The 13501-nt window shown below is 36.3% G+C and overlaps 1 protein-coding gene across 7 annotated transcripts in view; it reads right to left on the bottom strand.

Moving 5' to 3' along the window:
* The window catches only part of LOC115630425 (GTPase-activating protein skywalker), a 70908-nt gene extending 57692 nt beyond the window's left edge, over positions 1-13216 (bottom strand). For 2 of the 7 annotated variants that reach the window (XM_030526977.1, XM_030526968.1), the window contains exons 1-2: positions 13087-13203; positions 11095-11341 (exon numbers count right to left, since the gene is read on the bottom strand). The gene's annotated coding sequence lies outside the window, so the exon portion shown is untranslated. Of the gene's footprint in view, positions 1-11094; positions 11342-13086 lie in introns of those variants that run through there. The other 5 variants (XM_030526967.1, XM_030526970.1, XM_030526969.1 and 2 more) reach the window with 4 other exon arrangements.
* Positions 13217-13501: the final 285 nt, after the last annotated feature.

The following is a 13501-nucleotide window of genomic DNA, read 5'->3' as shown; positions in this document are numbered from 1 at the left end:
TGCCATTCGGTTATGGTCAATGAAACTTTTATGAAGACATCAGCCAACGCTCAAATTGCTGCCGGCAGAGTAATTAGAGAGCATTTAATAGACCCTCCATATGTCGTCGCCACTGTGCGAAATTCTCGAGGCGCACTAATGGCCCTGAAAAGATGACCACAAAATGGCAAATATTGTAAATATCTACGTACTACATAGTACATATAGTTTGCCTAAGCAACTGCCAATGGGGGGAGGCTGTCGTTAGTTAAACACATTTTTCATCGATCTATGGGGACTGCTGGGCAAGAGGAGGGAACAGCAGGGTGGCGACCAGATGGAGGAAATGTTTACATTTTGCAATTGCAACACATGCTGGCAAATGTTTGCTCACTTGGTTGTTTGAATAGTGTCGGTACTCGCATTAGTTCATATGGTGCAAAACTTATAATTAAAAAGCAATAAAAATGCAAAATGGCTCTATGAGTGCACATTCTCCGAAGCAGCAACAGGCGAACTAAAAAGTGAGTAGACAAGCAAAGAAGAAAGCTGCCATATGGCTGCTTATATAAGGAAATGGCTGGAAGAGTGAGCGCAGGCATGAGGCAATCAACTGACATAGTACATGCGAGTAAAGACATAACTATATTTAAAATTTTGCTGTGCCAGGAAAATGACAAATGCAAGCTCCCTTGGCATAAAATTGTTTTAATGTTCAGGTACGCACCAAATTATTGGATAATTGAGTATTTTGTCTCTGATTGCATATGATAAGAATCTTTATACAATTTCTTCTTTATTGAAAATTTCAAAAAATTGGACAACATTTCGACTGTTCCCATTTGTGATTTCGCTGAAATGTGAATCGGTTTGGCTTAGAAGATGTCCACGAATTACTTTCGACTTCATTTTATGAAAAAGCTTACCTTTTACAAAAAACAACTGGAATTGGTTACAGTATTGTAATAGATATTCCAAAAGGCCTTGCTGGGGACGAAGATGGTATAGTTTTGAACGAAGTTTGTGTTTTCATTTCCAAATTAAGAAGCCTCTAAACACAAGCCTTACACTCAATGAATAATTGGAATATCTCCACTTTTCTTAAATAGTTAAAAGAAGTCAATTATACAAAGAAGTTATACTATCTATACTTTACAAAAACTGCGAGTTAATATTTGATTTCATTGCCAAACCTTTTAGGCTAAGGCTGAGGAGATACAAACTTTGATGATTTGTCTTTCCTGATCCAAAATCCGAAAGGGCAATTGGTTATCAGACAGTGTAGCTTAAAAGAGCACCAATTAAATGAGTCGATGATAACACGATGGTGAGAGGCTTGTTTTAGCAAACGTTTTTGTATTATTACGAAAGCTATTTCCAAGATTATTTTGTGACTAAATTCTGATTTCCTTAATTGTATAATTGCAATGAATCGTGCACCAAAGTATAAAATTCAAAAGTTGGAGGAGTCCTTCAAAAACTAAAAAAAAGATTGGCATAGTTTGATACATTTTTGAAAGAAAATATGGATTCCTTTTCAATCAGTTCGAAAATGTGCTTTAAAATATCTATGACCCTTCGACTTTTAATCTTGGCTCTGAAATGTATACATATGAGAAATGAAGATTTTGCAGTACATCTATCAATGCAACCACATTAACATAAAATTAAGTCTTTCTTCTCTAAAACATAATTTCAGTAGATTTGGCTTATTTGGCGAATAGTTCCACGTACTGTTCGATGCAAAGGGCAGGTCTCTGACCTTCAAACACATTTGGTATGATGGCAAACATTTGAGTCGACTTTTCGTATCTTAAATCAAACGTCAGTGGCATTAAATATGCATAAACCTGACCGTATAAATGTGATAAGATATGTCTCGCCCGCACGACATTTTCTCTCCGATAATAAAGAAGCGAATCAAAATGATTTTCGGTGTGATTTCTTGGCAGAGGAGTGGAGTGGAGAGGAGTGGAGTGGAGAGGAGGGAAGGGGAGAGGTAGAGTCGAGCCAAGCCAAGCCGAGGACAGAATTAGAGAATTTTGCTCAGTTCGGCAGCACTGATAAGCTGCTTAATAAAACGTCAGGGACTCACAGACTGTGTCACAAGTCATAAAATGATATCAGCGGGCTGCGGCGGACAACAACCGGCTGCTGACTATTTATAGTGCTAGCTGCTCCAACAAACAGTTGCTGACATTGGTTGTAAATCTTGACAATGGCTGTGCTCAATGCGAAGGGGGCGGAGCAGCAAACTAGCCGGCCTGTTGAGGCTCTAGACTCTAGAGCAACGTCATCCAATGCTGGACTACTGACTGATTAGTGTACATTGCGAGCGTAGCGCGAATTGTTAGACGCCTGCCATAACTTCATAAAAAGCTAATATATATTATACATACTATATACAATTATATATAGTTGCGTAAATCTATAAATTATTACTTGACTTTAGCACAATTTCTCGTTTCATTTGGAACTGGTTTCATGTCATCATGGCTAGTGGTGTATTTTTGTACACCAATACAATATTTATTTGTCTTTTTTGCAAACTCTGCCGAAATGTAAAAAGTTCTACATGAGTCAGCAGCAGTGAAGACAACGAACGAGTCGACAAACGAACTTGCCGGGCTTTGTATTTACATATACATATCTAAGTATATACTTGTATAAATACTGCTATACATATACATACATACTTGTATATGGATATATGTATATGTTTGCAGTTATGTACAATTGTCGAACACTTGTTTTTGGCATTCCAGCAACAAATACTTCACCGATATTCGAGCAGAGTCGCTTCTCAGTTCCCAGTTTTTAGCTCAAATCGAGCCACAGCGTCACGTGCTTTTCGATTTTTGTTTTTGTAAACAATATACATACATACATACCATATACGAGTATCTGTAGCTTGTTTCTAAATATTTGTTGTAATCTTATACACGCATACATATGGATTTGTATACATACATGCGACTTTGTTGTGTGCTTATCGCTTATTATACAATTCTATACCGAGCTAAATGGGCGTGCAAGCGAACGAATTCATTTGGCTGCTTAAAATTCCTACTCATTGCTTCAGTCTCGGAGAACTTTAATAATTTGTCAGCTGAGTAGGTGGGTGTATTTCTCTTTTGTCTTCCGAACCTAAGTTCCACAATTATTCAACTACTCCACTTTTGTTTTTGTGCAATCGCGTTAGTGTCGCGAGCTACGCATCTCAATTTCTCAATATTTGTGCTAATTTTTCGTCTGCTAATTAATCAGACATGCTTAGAATCCGTCACAGCCATGCAGATAGAACGTGGAATATTTTTTATTAATTTTTATTATGTGTCTACTTCTTCTGTTTGAAGCTCTCACAAAATCCGGTCTACGTACGACTACACAAACACAAACTTTCCTAAGTTCCTAAGGGAAAACTTCTTCGAATAATTCCGCCGGGGTGCGAAAGTTCTGAACGCAAACCACTTGGCAAATTAATGGTTGACTCTGTAGGATTCTTGTTGTTGGTTGCCAATACATCAATATTTACAGAAATATTAAGTATTTAAAAAATGAGTAAAATTTTCAGACAACTTTTGTTTTCCTCAAACTGTCTAACCATAAAGAAAAACTATTTTTGCACACCTTTAGAATGTCATGAAGTACTATATAAAATTCATAAATATCAGATAAAGTTACGATAACGATTTAAACAGAAAAGTTTTCAGTACTAAGAGTGATTCATGCACCGGTAATTGCCAGCCATATAAATCAATGAGGCTATATACGATTTATAATAAACTTGATGTGCATTTGGACAAGCGTAGACAACATTCCAAGCCAAGTGTCCCTAGCTGTTGTGGTTTAAAAGTTATTGGAGTTCATACGGACGGACAAACGGACTGGTTCATACGATTCGTCGTGTCAAGTTGGTTGTCACACCACCATCTACTTATTACATACTACTAATCTTGTTGACCCATCGGAAGAAGGGTATATAAATTGTTCAGACCATCTTGACTGATGCTGAATTATCCAATTGAATTATGTTTGAATCCTTCCAAGTTCGTATGTCTTCTTTAATCTATGCGAGCTGCCTGCATTATTTTATTTATATCGTATAAAAAATTACCTAAGAAAAGTGATTGAACATAAAAGCATTTATTAGAAGGTTTTGATATATGTGTAAGGACGTCAAAAAAACGTATTTCTAATTTAAATTTTTTTTCTAAAGCAAGCTTGGTAAATATTATGTTATTATATGCCCAAATATTTCATATTTATCACCCAATCTGGTTTTCTGTAGGTATGTATTATTAGTCAATCAAAGTCAATCAATGTCAAATCAATGAGGAAAGAATAGAAATGTTCGTTTTTTAAGAAAATATATTTATATATTCCAATCCATAAAATGTTAGCACGCTACGACAGCGATTCCCACACAAGCACTTGAATCGAAAACGTAACACGTGAAAATGTATAAAACAAATGTTATATAATTTCCAAATTAATGAAAATATTTTCTGGTCGAGCATTTGCAGGCTCTACATCAATGTTATTATATTTATGTGGTTGCTAATTAAAGAAGCCACAACTAATTTATTAGTGTGGAGGTGCGACTGACTCACAACAGACGGCGAACAAATTTCTCAACAAACAAATCTCAGCAGCGAGTACAACAAATTAAAAATTATGAAAGGTGTGCAAAAATAAAAATACATTGCAAATATGTAAAAATCTTAAAGGCGCCCACGCCTGGGAACAAACTCAGCCCAGCAATTGAGAAGTGAAATCTGAAATTTAGGGCAGGCAACAAAATGCGAAAAATATTAAGTATGAGGAATTTTTGAGCTGAACAGGCACAGTACATATAGTATATATATATATGTACATATGTACTATAGGTATGTATTACCATGGAGGACGGTACATGTAGTGGCGAAGCTACGGTATTATAGAGATGCAGTATATGCAGATATAAGTATGTTTAGCCATGGAGTACATGTAGGGGCAAAGCTCTGAATTCAGAAAATGTGAATTTCCTTTCGGTGGTTCTGATTGTTTGCATCAATTTGTCAAAATTGTGCAACTATATACAACTTTAGCAGTACATAAATAAATAAAAGCAATCTACATATCGAGCTTGGTTTCGCTAGCTCTTTCAGTTCCACAGTTATCGACGATCATACTAGCGGACAGACAAACCCAGAAGCAGATGGACTCGCAAGTCGAGCCTATATGCTGCTAAAGCAATTATATATAATAAATGTCATTTGTCGCCTCTTTCAGCCTCCACCGTACTGGATATAAAAACAAAGAGGAATTTAGCAAAAGGCATAACTTAGTTGTCTCGATTCGGTTTGTTCTTCAGTTTTGAATTGAATTATAGCGGCACGAGAGTTCAGTGCCAGAGCCTCTGTCCGAAGTCGAGGCCTCACACTGACCAGACCTCCTTTTGTCCGTAATTCACTTTATTCAAATATAATACAATAAACGACTGTATGAAGAAGAATAAAAGTTAACTACGCGCCATTGTTGAATCAAGCTGCTGCCAAGCTGCTGCTGGTTTGCCTCGAATCTCAGCCTGGATACTGATAGAGACAAAGGCATTTCGCTGATGATGCTGCCGCCCAGACCCTCCGCTTTGTGTTGCAGTATACCGGATGTTTTTATACAGTGCGGCAAATCGAGCCCAGCACTCTAGCTAGAAGTGTATGCGAATTGAACTTATCTCAATGAAGAGTGACAACCCCAACGAGCAAGTCTCGGGAGACCGTGAGCAAGAGACGACGTCGTCGTTATTCAAGATAAACAACATCGCCAATTGGGACGCCGTGTGGGTAACGGACCCGAACATACATATACATTTATTTTGCTGTGCAGGTATACGACGGATCCAGTGGATAACTGAAGAGCGACCTGAATCTCATTAATCGAACATTTTATTGCTATGTTACTTCATATCCGTTCAGGCCAGAGCGCGCGAAAACCACAGATTAATAATATTATAAGTTAATAGTTTAAGAAGGCAAGGTAAATGCAAAAAATGAGCACTTAATCCAGCTGCAGAATGGTAAAAATATTCGACGGATAACAATTGTTATATATAATATATTATACACATATGTAATATTAAATATCCTATGGATAACGTTTAATACTTCTAGCATAATTATTGAGGAATAAAATGAAAGGACTTTTAAAACGGACAAGAATAAATACATTGTTTAAAGATAGGTAATATACTATAATATGATAACAAATGTTAGTATATATAGTAGAACACGATCTAAATATAGATATTCGAGCTAGCTCTTGGATATAAACACGAAAAGTACAAATATTATGCACTCCAAAATAAATGCAAGAGATAAAAGGCCTTTTCGAAATCTTTGTGTCTACCACCACTATCTGAATGTTTCTATGCATCCGGCTGGCAACGGATAACAGGCATATAGTATACTATAATTCTGCTGACATCCAAATAACGCAACTGACAATAATTTACAATATATGTACATATACGATTATTGAATCAGCTGCGGATAAGGTTGGAATTGCAACCAATGCATAATATCTCGCATAAAATCAAGGTTAATGAAACGAAATGAAATGCAAAATATTTACACTAAGCAGGTGTTAACACAGTCAGCCTGTGCTCCGTTATTAACTTTTTTCCATTAGCCCAGCTCAAACTACAGTTGATATTCTGTGCCGTAATTGTTGTCAACCCGGGGAAACCAAGCACGTCAATGAAATTATGTATTTGCGCAAATTACCGCCATCAGACGGGCAAACCCGGCCAGACAATTGACTGTTTGATGTCCGTGCGTATGTCTGAGTGTACAGAGCGCTATTTGCTAGTGTATGTATGTATGTATGTATGCATGTATATGGCACACTCGTATCGCTAAAATTGATTTTCATGTACGAGTATGTACATGAATGCAATGCCTTTTTATTTTGTTTTGTTTTTAGTGATATTTTTACCCCCCTACTTGTATTTCCGTAGGAAATTGTGGGCGTATTTCTGTTGTCGTTCGTCGTGTTGTGTGAGTGCAGCGCGCGAATTGCGTTTGATTTAATAAATTTGATTAAGATTCACGACCATGGGGGTTTTAATTTCAGCCAAAGACAGTCTAATAATTAATAATTGCCAAAATTCATAAAGCGCTCTTTCCAAAACCACACTTCAAAGGCGTATCTGTGGAATTTCGTCATGTGATCATCGATCACAACCAATGGATGTAAACAACTTAATTGTTATGAAAGTGACTAAAAATGTATAAAAATACATATTATAAAAACAAAGGGATCACTTTCTTTAAAATACTCATATCTAAAACCATTTTACAGAAACTGATTAACGTGTGCTATATTTTATAGAATATGCTTTATCCGAAGACATTTAAAATTGAAGGATAACCTAAGAAATGTGCTTCGTCTGATTATTCGAAATGTCCAAACAAATTGTAATATGATTGCAATTATTTCAATAGATTCAATAGATACATATATGAATGTACATATTGTACATATCTTCAGTAACCGTTCAACCGTTTCCAATGAATACACAAAATATGATGGATATATAGAAATTGATATATTTTGTAATATTCATTTCATTCGAAAAGCTCTTATGCATAATTGAAAATTTACAGTGAACTAGTGCCTTTTTTTATAGATATAACAAGTAATGGCCAGACTTGTGAAGAACCTTTTGCTTTTGTCCGTCATGCAATTAAATGAAAGTTTTTCCATTGTCATGGTAATGGCATAATTGACGTACATATCTATTTTATGACTCAATGGAATTTTCATTTTTCAATTGCAAACGAAAGTTTGGGGCGTAATAACAACCATAAATAATGTATGACTTAAATTCTAACAGGCGGTATTTTGAAAAAACAAATAAAACAAGGCACGATTGAACAGACAACTATTGATTTTCGGGCCCATTCCCACCGATACTGGATGTGGAACCCTGGGGGTTAGGGTTGGATTATAGTTCGTGCTGCACATAAATTTAAGTCAAATCTTAGATAAAGAGCACAAGTCGTGGCAAAGTTGAACGAACTGCTGGCGGCGTGTGCTTTAAAATGTCAAGAGCTTGCGACGTGCATTATTGATGGAAAACCTCAAATCAAAAGTTAAATAGCAGGTGACGCAGCTTGCGGGGCTCGTTTGCGTTTAGTCTCGTCTCGTTGTTGTACGAGTTTGTGCCTACAGTTGAATTCGCATGACGGCGGTGATGATTCAGAGCATAAATAAATCGTGGCAGTTGCTGTCGCGGCACGTACACAAATCAAATACACATTGATAGACTCAACACGATTCGACGCCAACTTATTGAATTCGTCTATAACTTGTCGACGTCGCTCACTGAGAACGTCCGTCCATATCTAGTTATCTATCCACCTATACAAGTATGCTTTCCATATTTGTCAACCGGCATGCGAAGTGCATGCTGCAGATTTTTATGGCGCACTGTGGTAGCAATCTCCATTCAAAATACTCAAAAACTAATTCCCTGGTCTACCAATTGAAAATACACCTAACGATATCTTTTGGAATAGCATGCAATTTTTTGTCAATTAAATTTATCAAAAGAATGAGTTTCGCTTTTATTATAATTGTGATATCAAAATCAATTTTGTTCATATTCTTGCGAAACTAACTGGCTGCTAGAAGAACATAAATGTGAGTTTCACATTTTATTTGTTTTAAATGCTGTAGATTTCTTGATTAAATAAATATCATTATAGTAAGCATAATACACTGTTGTATCATTTTCTTGACATTTAATAGTGGTTCGGGGAGTTAAGAGTCCAACAATAGACTACAAGTATATTAGTAGGCAGTTAATGCAGCAATTTTAAAAAATTACTTAAAACTTCTCCAAAAATGTTTATTATTTATTCTTATTATTTTCTTGACTCAAAGCATCCAAACCATCCCGAATCTGCACTACTGTGCGACGGGCCTTTCAATATATTGTAATTGCTATATTTTTGCAGTTGATTGCGTCGGGCTTAGCTCATAAGCTGCACGAATTTTGAAAGCACAGCCGATTCGACGGATCTAATTGAACTTTTGCAAAAGGTGGTTTGTTCAATTTGTTGGCTACAACTTTTGGATGAATGATCGGTCGCAGTAATAGTCAAAGCCACAGAGACCACGTCCCGGCAGCACACATAATTTGTCTATTTGCAGTCATTGGTATTAAGATAAAAGTTGCATTGGCTGAATGTATGGAATGGCGCACGATTAGCTAGCGGTCATATGTTAATGGTCAGTACTCGCATAATTGAATGCAATTTAAATTTAGCAAACGTTTTGGCAAAGAAAACTATGACAGCACCAATTGAAATAAGCTACTTAATTGGGTCGTTGTTGCTTATCCGCATGTGTGCGCTCGCTCGACGATAAGATAACTTGTTTGATAGGAATTGATTTTAGCCATGTTATGAGCTGAATTGCTTTTGACATTCGGGCAAAGTTCAAGCGAACTCAGAGTTGTAAATTGACAAATTAATGTCATGAATCGTGCCAAATTATGTGAGACATTTATTGAGGTACGTAAGGAATTCAGAAAATTGAACGCATAAACGTTTTAAAAATAATTTATATTGCATGAAATCGTACATAAAGATCATTACTTCGAGTGTTTATTAAAATTTTAAGTGTAATGAAATCTAAGCATTTGGTAATTTGAAGACCCCGAGAGATCATATAGTATGTCTGCCAGTTATTTCGCCAAAATGCTGTTTTGAAAACATTATATTACTATTATAAGTCAATGTCTTGCTTTAGAGCTGTGAAGTATCTGCCAGCTTTTCCGCCAAAATGCTGTCATTATCAATATCTAATCTGCACTAAAGTATCAATTTCTGTTCACATATCCACAAAAGTCTTTTTTAAAAACCACCTTTTAAATTGTTAATTACATGAATCATAAACATATTATGTTTTTAGGCCAACAAAGGTCGATTTTCGACAACTACGAGTACTTAAAAACAAAATGTACATGAGTCATACAAACAGCCCAAGACAGCAATCAACATAAACAAATATTGGCCCAACAGAATTCCAAGATTTTTTTTGTAAAATGTTGAAATAGCTTTTAGAAACTTATAAACAAAAGCTTGTTGGAGTAGTTCATAAAAATTTAAAAGCTAATATTAACCAACTATTCACACACCCACACACATGCATATGCAAAGCATTAATAAATTATTAATATGCAAACTTTGCGCACAATTTGAGGCAACTGTAAGACAAACAGCCCGAACCTAATCCCAAAGCAAACTAATAATGTACGGCAAGAGTTTTGCTTTACCTTTGCCATCGACCGACGACGGCATCGTCGCATTCATTCCCACATTATCATCACATACGAAAATTCCAAAAAATTGTGCAAGGTTGGAACAAATTTGTCTATCTAATCAGAAGAAGAACAAAGCAAAAAAAATATCACTATAAATCCAAAACATAAAATACCCATTGATTTGGTTTTTGTAGCCGTATGCATTGTACATGTCTATAAAATGAAACTGACTCATAAGAATTGCAAGAAAGAATATCATTTAAGCTTTCGCAATCAGCTAATGAAATTGAGTCATAGGCTTGCCGGGCTGGCTAATATATAAATCATCCCCACAGGGTCAAGGACTATTCAAACTTCTCATTAAATGTGTTTTTTCTTCTTGTAATTCGTTTCGTTTTATGCATTTTATTTGAAATTATATTGTGACTCTTGTTATTATTTTCTATTGGTTTAAGTTGTTATTTCTTATTATTTCTGATTTTTCGTTCTATTCTGAATTATTTTTCTAAGATCTACTAACGTTTCTTGGAGCATAGCTGGTCGGAGAGCAAAAATTCTCTTGGAGAATTGGAGATGGTTATTAAATATTGCTGTAATTTATTAGACCTTTTCTCTCTTTCGACTTAAAAGCTCTCCATATAATGTTTTTTCTTAGATCGACAGACTTGTCCGTCTCCACAGAAATAAGTTAAAGAAAAAGAAGCAAATCGAGAGTAAACTTTCGGACTCTGCAAGGAGTTGCCATAGGCAGAGTAGGAGAGAACTTGGAGTGTGCTGTGAGTGTATTCGGGCAACACGCTTACCTGTCATCTGATTTGAATGTATGTGTGTTTATTTTGTTCTTTGCTGCTGCCTTTCGCTTAATCCGTTTTGTGCCCTTCCTTCTGACTGTTGTCGCTGCTGCAATTTGTTTTTTTTTTTGTTAGTCGTTTTTTTTGTGTTCTGGCCTTGCACTGGCGTCTCTTTTTTTATGATTACTACTGCACACACGCGTTTTGTTTTGCTTGGCTCGTTCGTTTGCGTTTGCGTTTTCACTTTCACAGGTAAATTCTACGTAAGGGAAATATGTGTTGCTATCTTTTTTAAGATACTGTACGGCTGTCGCAGCGTAAATTATTTATTTTGGACTTTTTAAATAGCGACGGTTCGCAACGATTTGTTCTATACATACATGTACCTCGTATACATGTACGCATGTATATATATGTACGTATGGATGTATGTATGCTACTTGGCCTTTACAGAGTCGCAAAAATTTCTGCCGTCAAGACAATGTGGCGACTACCTTGCGCTGCGAGCGTTAAAAATCAACTGAATTGACGTTGCCTGCCTGGCTGGCTGGCCGCTGCGACCAGAGCGCGTGATGCGATACCGTTAGTGAGCGTGCGCAAGTGTGTGGGGGAGTAGCATAAACGCCGTCATTTTTGTTGTTGTTACTGTTGAGCTGAGTGAGTGCTCACTGTGCGTTGCCCATGGGAAACATGTCTATGTGACAGGCAGTGGCCCCCTCCCCTCCCCTCCCAGAAACTAAACAAAACACAAATATGTGTGCCCATGAAATTACACACTCGACTTACCAGAGATCTATAAAAAAAATGAAGTGATATGTTGTGTTCAAAGCTTTTAAAAAGAGTAACACATACTACATCTATGTATGTATGTACATATGTATATTTTATAACGGCAGAACGAAATGTTTGCCCCTCTAAATAAATATTGACTACGCTCTTGTTGCCATGTCACGTATATGTATCTATACATGTATATGTGTTTATTTTTATTTTTTTGATAAATACACATATGTGTTAATTTGCCGGCTGATTTCTTTATAATGCCGCATTTGATTGGTTTTAATACGAATAAAACACACACACACGCTTAACAACAACAAAAGCAGCACAGCACTGCATTGCACAATCAGCGTGGGTGCTGGTGTTCTTATTGGAGTGGAGCTCGCGTATTTGTTAGATGGGAACGAGAGAGATCAGCTGCTTTGCTCCTGTTGCAGGACCTTTGAGTATAAAATTGAGTATGTTTGCAAACAATACTGAAAATGCTCTTCAAATATTCGTAAGAGCCCTTCTACAAAATGCAACAGACACCGCAACTATTAACACATCAGAAATTCCCACACAACCACACGGGCTGAACTCACAAACTTTTCTCTCGCATGTGCTCTCTCACTCAACACTGTTGCTGTTGTTAAAGAAGCAAGAACACTTCTCGCCAACAATAAAAAATTGTTAAATTTTTTTTGTTTAAATGTTTAATAACAAATACAAAGCGTGCTAACTAAGCGTTTTAGCGCGTTTTTATAGTTTGATAAGCACCCAAATGTTATTGACGTGATATCATATACATACATACAAACATACGTATGCATGCATGTGTGTAGGCATGAAACTTCAATATGCAACATTGCACTTTTTTGGCGAAATGGAAATGGTTTCTGGTTTGTAGTGGTGTTGGTGCAGCCAGGCCTCCTCTGTTGGACCTCTCTCACTCTCTCTCTCTCACACACACACGCAGCCACGCACTTGTGACACAGACGCGCATTAGAAAAGCAACATTTGGCCTAATTTTACAATAATGATATTAATATCGATTTTGCGCTATTTATGTTATTGCTGACTCCTCTTTAGCGGCACCGGATGTGTTGTTCTATAAGATCTCTTTCATAAATAAAGTTATTTAAAGCACTTTTTCAAAATTATGCCGCGAAGATATTGTATTGGTATGTGTGAGTTTTAACAAATGCCAACACTATTAACACATTCTGATACACCAATGCTTACATTCTGGATGCGGTGAGCTTGTTTTAACTAATGACGCGTGCGCTATTCACTGCTATTTTGTTTAAACAATTTGCGTGCTGCTGCTGTTCACTTGTGAGCATTAAGTTGGACTGGCCACTCGAGTCTTGTGTTCCAAAACATAATAGGGCTAACCACTTGCCGCCAGTGTTGCCTCAGCTGTAACAATATTTAACAAATACTGCTCTTTATAAAATACTGTAAATGTGCTGCCAGATTGATTTATTAAAAATAAGTATATAATTCAAAAACAAGTGAAATTCAACGACTATAAAATAAATGTTAAAAGACGCTATTAGGCGCTTGTATTGTTAAAAACCTAACGGGTTTGGAGTTAAAAAAATAAAACATGTGTTTTTTTGTGCCTGTCAAACAAAAGGATACAGAAAATAATAAA

This window comes from Scaptodrosophila lebanonensis, unplaced genomic scaffold, assembly GCF_003285725.1.
Source record: "Scaptodrosophila lebanonensis strain 11010-0011.00,11010-0021.00 unplaced genomic scaffold, SlebRS2 tig00001410-arrow-pilon, whole genome shotgun sequence".
In the NCBI taxonomy this organism is placed as follows: Eukaryota; Metazoa; Arthropoda; class Insecta; order Diptera; family Drosophilidae; genus Scaptodrosophila; species Scaptodrosophila lebanonensis.
This window is presented reverse-complemented; position numbering and strand designations above follow the sequence as displayed.